This window comes from Capsicum annuum, chromosome 6, assembly GCF_002878395.1.
Source record: "Capsicum annuum cultivar UCD-10X-F1 chromosome 6, UCD10Xv1.1, whole genome shotgun sequence".
Classification (NCBI taxonomy): Eukaryota; Viridiplantae; Streptophyta; class Magnoliopsida; order Solanales; family Solanaceae; genus Capsicum; species Capsicum annuum.
Window position 1 is genome coordinate 186,657,956 of NC_061116.1, and position 7,778 is coordinate 186,665,733.

General features: G+C 35.1%; 1 long non-coding RNA gene across 1 annotated transcript; it reads left to right on the forward strand.

Annotated features, from left to right (window-relative positions):
- The first annotated feature begins 2,901 nt into the window (after positions 1-2,901).
- Positions 2,902-7,145, forward strand: LOC124899754. Its single transcript, XR_007057309.1, has 2 exons — positions 2,902-4,977; positions 6,736-7,145. It is a non-coding gene; the product is annotated as an uncharacterized LOC124899754 (long non-coding RNA).
- The last annotated feature ends 633 nt before the right edge of the window (positions 7,146-7,778 follow it).

Sequence of the window (7,778 nt, forward strand, 5' to 3'; positions counted from 1 at the left end):
GGAAAAAAATTAGGTGTCAACAATCACTTGAAAATGTGAATTAATGACTTAAAATTGGTTTAGTGTTTATACTTGAAATGTGAATTCATGACTTGAAAATGGTTAAGTTTAGTAATTTGAGAAGTGAATTAGAGAGTTGAAAATGGTTAAGTGTAGTGTTTTGAAATGTGTACTAGTCACTTGAAAAGTGGATTAGCGACTTGAAAATGGTTTAATGTGGTTCTTGAAAGGTGAACTTGTGTTTTCAAATTTGTAAAGTGTAATCACTTGAAAATGTGAATTCATGACTTGAAATTGGTTTAGTGTTGAAACTTGAAATGTGAATTCACGACTATAAAATGGTTAAGTTTAGTCTCTTGAGAAGTGAATTAGAGAGTTGAAAATGGTTAAGTGTAGTGCTTTTAAATGTGTACTAGTCACTTGAAAAGTGTATTAGCGACTTGAAAATGGTATAATGTAGTTCTTGAAAGGTGAACTTGTGTTTTGAAATTTTTAAAGTGTAATCAGTTGAAAATGTGAATTCATGACTTAAAAATCGTTAAGTTTAGTCATTTGAGAAGTGAATTAAAGAGTTGAAAATGGTTAAGTGTAGTGTTTTGAAATGTGTACTAGTCACTTGAAAAGTGGATTAGCGACTTGAAAATGGTTTAATGTAGTTCTTGAAAAGTGAACTTATGTTTTGAAATTTGTAAAGTGTAATCACTTGAAAATTTGAATTCATGACTTGAAATTGGTTTAGTGTTGATACTTGAAATGTGAATTCATGACTTGAAAATGGTTAAGTTTAGTCATTTGAGAAATGTAGTATTTTGAAATGTGTACTAGTCACTTGAAAAGTGGATTAGCGACTTGAAATGTAGTTCTTGAAAGGTGAACTTGCGTTTTAAAATTGTTAAAGTGTAACCACTTGAAAAGATGAATTCGTGACTTGAAATTGGTTTAATGTTAATACTTGAAATGTAAATTCATGATTTGAAAATGGTTAGGTTTAGTAATTTGAGAAGTGAATTAGAGAGTTGAAAATGGTTAAGTGTAGTATTTTGAAATGTGTACTAGTCACTTGAAAAGTGGATTAGCGACTTGAAAATGGTTTAATGTAGTTCTTGAAAGGTGAACTTGTGTTTTGAAATTTGTAAAGTGTAATCACTTGAAAATGTGAACTCATGACTTGAAATTGGTTTAGTGTTGATACTTGAAATGTGAATTCATGACTTGAAAATGGTTAAGTTTAGTCATTTGAGAAATGAATTAGAGAGTTGAAAATGGTTAAGTGTAGTGTTTTGAAATGTGTACTAGTCACTTGAAAAGTGGATTAGTGACTTGAAAATGGATTAATGTAGTTCTTGCATGGTGAACTTGTGTTTTTAAATTTTTGAAGTGTAATCACTTGCAAATGTGAATTCATGACTTGAAATTGGTTTAGTGTTGATACGTGAAATGTGAATTCATAACTTGAAAATGGTTAAGTTAAGTCATTTGAGAAGTGAATTAGAGCGTTGAAATTTGTTTAAGTGTTGTTGATTTGAATTGGTTAAATGATTTGTTGATGTAGTTTGTTGTATGAATATTGTAATAATGTGTGTTGCATGAGGGATGTATATATTGAATTGCATTTTTATTTGACAGGTGGGATGCAGAAAATGCAGATTTCTGCATAAAAAATTTACAAAAAATCGACGACGGTCGTCGCTTTTTTATTCATTATGAAGAACAAAAAGTGACGACCAACGTCGCTTTTTATTCATTATGAAGAACAAAATGCCATGACCAACATTGCTTTTTATTCATTATGAAGAACAAAAAGGACGACCAACGTCACTTTTTATTCATAATGAAGAACAAAAATCGATGACCAACGTCGCCTTTTTAAAAAATATATTTTATTTTTCTCAAATTATGACGGACAGTGTTAATTTTTTTGAAAAAAAATTATTTTTTAATAAAACGACGATGTCCATCATTTTTGGTTCATCATGAGTTCTTCACATAAAGAAGAAAAAGTGACGCACAGCGTTGCTTTTTAAAAAAATAATTTAAAAAAAATTCGTAAAAGCGACTCAGGCCATCGTTTTCAAAAAATGACACCCCTTTTTAAGACCGAAAAAATGATGAATTTCCATCGTTTTTGCCCAAAAAAGCGACGCTGGCCGTCGCTTTTTGGCATTTTTTAGTAGTGCTTGTATGGGTAGATTAAGTGACATTTGTAAAAAGACGCATTTCCTTGGGAAATTCAAGTGGCATTTGTTAGGAGACACATTTCCTTGTCTGGATAATTTAAGCGTCATTTGTAAGGAGACGCACTTCCTTGTTTGGTTAATTCAAACGACATTTGTAAGGAGACGCATTTCTTTGGGTAATTCAAGTGGCATTTGTAGGGAGACGCACTTCCCTGTTTGGGTAATTCAAGTGGCATTTATAAGGAGACGCACTTCCTTGTTTGGAAAATTCAAGCGACATTGGTAAGTAGACGCACTTCTTTGTTTCGGCAATTCAAGCGCCATTGGTAAGGAGATGCACTTCCTTGATTGGGTAATTCGAATTTTACTTGTTAGGTGATGCACTTCCTAAATTAAGTCTTGACTCCTAGAATATGTACTTCCTAGTCGAGTCACTCCCCTTGATTCCTAGAAGATGTGATTCCTCGTTGAGTCAGTACCCTTGATTCCCATAAGATTTACTTCCTGATTGAGTCAGTCCCCTTGATTCCTAGAAGATGAACTTCCTAGTCGAGTCAGTCCCCCTGATTCCTAGAAGATGTACTTCCTGGTTGAGTCATTCCCCTTGATTCCTAGAAGATGTACTTCCTGGTCGAGTCATCCCTCTTGATTCCTAGAAGATGTACTTCCTGGTCGAGTCAGTCCCCTTGATTCCTAGAAGAAATACTTCCTGGTCGAGTCATTCCCCTTGATTCCTAGAAAGTGTGCTTCCTAGTTGAGTCAGTCCCCTTGATTCCTAAAAGGTGTCCTTCCTAGTCGAGTCAGTCCCCTTGATTCCTAGAAGATGTACTTTCTAGTCGAATCATTGTACTTAACCCCTAGGGGATGCACTTCCTTGTCAGTTTTTATTTATCAGGTGGCACACTTCCTAATTTGAACCTTTAGCTCTAGAATACACACTTTCTAGTCGGAATTCCTCACTTTAATTCTTAGGAGACACACTTCTTAGTCTTGGTCATTTAATTTTACTCTCTAGAGATGCATTTCTTGGTTAGAGTCTTGATTCATCATTGCAACATACAAATAATTATGATTGGATTCGACATTCACAAAAGTCCTCTTATGATAAACTGGGGCAACAAATCTAACTCCTGTTGTTTGGAACTTTACTTTTCCGGTAAATGGAATCTCTCATTATAATAATCTTTGTTTGGAATAATTTTCTTTCTAGTTTTGATAAGATTTCAGGAGCCTGCCTGAAGAACAGGGCGAATAAGTTGAAAGTCAAGCAACAAAGTGAAGAAGTTGAAAGTCAAACAACAAGGCCAACAAGTTGAAAAACAAGCAACAAAATGAAGAAATTGAAAGTTAACATATTGAAAAAGAGCAAGTCGGGAACCCGCCTGGATAACAGGGTGAAGAAATTGAAAGTCAACAGATTGAAAAATACCAAGTCAGGATCCTGCCTAGAGAACAGGGTGAAGGAATTGAAAGTCAAGCAACAAGTTAAAGAAATTGCAAGTTAGGAGCCCGCCTGGAGAATAAAGTGATGAAATTACAAGTCGGGAGCCCACCCGGAGATCAGGGTGCTGAAACTCAAGTCAAGAGTCGAAAAGTAGCTGCATAGATAGGAATTTTGTAATTTTAGTTATCTTTTAACTTATAACTTTTATTTTTGATGTAATGACAGAGTCGCGGACCGAAACCTCGACAAGTATTCACTCGACCCTCCTACTCGGTTGTCCTTCTTCCTACTATTTCTTTCTTCGAATAATGGTCCGGTCAAAATTTGGTCTCGTTGTCTTCTTTTTTTTCTGAAAACACTTTGTGTTTACACCCAAAAAGCGTCATGATGTAGACACATAATTTTATCCCTCCCGAAGTCCAATTTATTCATTTTTTCCTCACCGTATCACCCATATGATTATACCCCCCAAAAAATACAAAAATAATAAAATTCCAATAAATCCATAACAAATTAATACCTCACGCTAATAAAAATAACAACCTACCCCTTCCCCATACCCACATACCCCACCTCTTACCCACATACCCCTACCTCGCCCCTCAATCAAAGGCAAATTTTCTTTCCCATTAAACGGAATTCACACATATTATATACATATACACACACCATTAAAATGTAAACTCTATCACCACCATCGAGACTCACTCAGATAACAACAACACAGATTCCCTTCACAATTCATCACACACATGCACTCATACAACATCCTCCATCGAGAATTCACAAAACACACTCAATTCACACACATAAATACACACATTCATAAACTCATCTCCAATGGGAATCACTCATCCTCACAGCTTCATCCACGAACAAACTCGTACGCACACTGCCATCGCACATATGCACATACAGAGAAGCCGAAGGAAGATATAGACTAAGAGAGAGAAAGGTGAGTGGTTTGGGTGACAAAAAATAGGCAGATTCAACTATTTTCTGGTAAGTTTGTTTTTCCAGAATCGGAATCGGAATACCCTTACGGAAATGGGTCATTCACAACCCCAAAAATTGCTATTCCCTTTTTTGTGGTCTTTCTCCAGCGAAAGACCTATTTCATGGACTGTCTGGTCCGCCGTAGCTCTGATATGATGGAAACGATAATCCGGCCCTGATTCCAACAAGCCATTTAAGCCTAGTTTGAAATCAGCAAATTGGGTTTCGTTTGGAAGTTTCTTATTGGTTTTGTGTTTTCTTCGAGTTGCGGTCTCGTTTGTTGACTGTTGAGGTTTGATTCAAGGTTCTGAATCTGAAAGGCTCCTCCATATTTAATTGAAAATAAATCATCAAATTGAGGTCTAATCTTCAACTCTATTCCTTTAATTTTATATGATTATGGAGGTATTTTGATGTGTTTGTTCTATTTAGGGGTGATTTGTTGCTTGACATGAGTTTGAGTTGAATGATTGATCTTGAATGGTACAATAGATGAAAATAATATTTTATTGGATAATTGAAATTGGTAATTGGATAACAAAATCGGGGTGGAAATCAAAAACTTGATGAAAAAGTGAATTTGGATTAGTTTTGATTTATTATTGTTTTGTTTAATGCGAAATAAATATCAATTTTGTGAGCTCAGTAGGATCATGTTTTAGGACGAAAGCATGATAGCCAAATTTTAGGTTTTGTGGTAGTCAACTCATAGTATTCTATATCATTGAATGTGTGAATGTCTGTGTTGAATGAGTCATCTACTTTTATTACATTTCATCAAATGTATTCATTCGCCGGGGAATGCCCCGAGGTCACATTGTATTTATTCACCGAGGAATGCCCCGACATCTCATGTACGCAGAGGAGGTTTGTGATGAAGGCCCGAGGCATCGGGTAAAGCATTGGAGCTTAGTCTAGGATTAGTTTAGAATAGGATTTACTTTTCCGCATTTTTCTATTTTTGGGACTGTTTAATTTGGACGGGACATTATATTTTTGAACTTGTTTGTTTGTTTGATTGATTTTTTTGTGTATTTTATGTGGTTTAGACATTCATAGTGTCGTACCAGTCGATATACTCCACAAAGCGACCGTGGTCAAACCACGGGATTGAGGGGTACCTAACACCTTCCCCTCGGTCAACAGAATTCCCTAACAGAAATCTCTGTTCGTAAACCAATTTTAAAGAGTCAAAAAGAATTTTGAAAAGGGATTTTCAAAGGTGACTTGGCACACCCGATTATGCTAAGTGGCGACTCTGAATTTGAATGTAAAAATAATCTTTTTTTTTAAACAAATCTTTATTTTGTCATTTTAATAATAAAAACTCTTTTCGAACTTAAAAGTAATCTTTTTGGTGAAAAAAAGGGGTGTGACACCTTCAACTTCATATATGATGTATTGCTGCTGTTGACCAATTATAATCCAGTTAGGAACCGGGTTATAGAAGCACACCTAGATACATAAACGAGCATATCTTTTACGTAAAGTGGAACTCGTACACACGTCGACCTTATTAGTTAGTTGCTTTAGGACTGTAGTATCTAGTTTTAGTTTCCTGTATTTTTCTTTTCGGTCATTTTAGGAGGTAGTTACCATGGTGTTAGCACCATGACTTTAAAATAGGGCCATGATCTATACCAGTTGTTCTGTTTAGGATACTTATGTAACTTCTTCTACAGAATTTTATACACACTCCAGAGGTTTATCTCTCTGCCATCTTTTTCATTTTAGTTTCATATATTCTGCTGCTTATTTTTTTGTACTGCAAAATAGACAGTGTCTTCATCGTGTTGTCTACGATTTATCCATTTAAAACTAACAGACCTTTAGGAGTTTTCCAATGGAGTTCCCTACTAGTTGAAGGAGGATGCTATCATAGTACTCCGTGGGGAGGTGAGGAAAACGAATCCAGTTAGCAAAAAAAGATAATATTGCTTTTTCTGAAATAAAATTTGGAACTCATTTTTGGATAGAAAGATAGTGTCCATAGACAAACCACGGGCCATTGTTCAAGACAAAATTCATGTTTTTCAAAGTGGTAAATTTGAGAATGTAATAGTCTGATTCGAGATCGATAAGCGAAACTTGATCCATGATTTTTCATAACTATTGCAGTTTAATACAGAGATATTGGTAGGTGATGCATTTACCAATCAGTTTGATGATAAGAGAATACTTACAAAGAGCATATAATCATTCTTTTGTTATCTTCTTGAGAAAGGTTAATAGATGCGATACCATCGGAGAGTTTCTCCACGCTTTTTGTTGCGTTAATGGAGCTCTAAAAAGCATGAAGATCCCTCATGGAAATATCCCCGTAAATTCATAGGCTAATAGTTTTGCTTTGAAACTTGGTGATTGCTCTACTTTGGGAGGTTTTGGTGGATTTTCACAAGGTAGGGGAGCTGTATTCATGTTAGATTGCTAAAAGGGAAAGAAAATGGAAATAGTTGAGGGGTTGTATACTTTCTTCATTGTAAATCATCCCTCATGAGAAATAACAATTACTCTCTCTATTCTCTCTACTCTTCTTCTTTGTTCTTTATTGTTTTATAATATGTTATCAGCACGAGACTCTAACGTCTCAAATTTGAAGGCTAAGGCTAAGGTATTATTATTTTTCTTCTTTTTTTTATGGCTAACAATCTTACGAAGTGTGAGTTTGTTGCCCTTCGAAGTTTGGGAAAAAACTATATTTCATGGGTGTTGGATGCTGAAATCCACCTAAATGCTATGGGTCTTGGAGATACCATAAAGAAAAAAAATAAAGTATCTAGTCAAAATCATGCTAAGGCTATGATTTTCTTGTGTCATCATCTTGACTAAGTTCTGAAAATTAAATACCTTACTACTAAGGATCCACTAGTATTGGGGAACAACCTAAAAGGTTTGACCACTTAAAGATGGTCATCCTCCCAAAAGCACGATATGAATGGATGCATCTGAGATTTCAAGACTATAAGTATGTTCATGAGTACAATTCTGCCATGTTCAGAATTACTTCTCAATTAAAATTATGTGGAGAGACGGTCAATGATAATAATATGATGAAAAATACGCTCTCCACTTTTCATGCCTCGAATATACTATTACAGCAACAATATCAAGAAAAAGGTTTCAAGAAGTATACTGAACTAAGTTCTCATCTTCTCATGGCT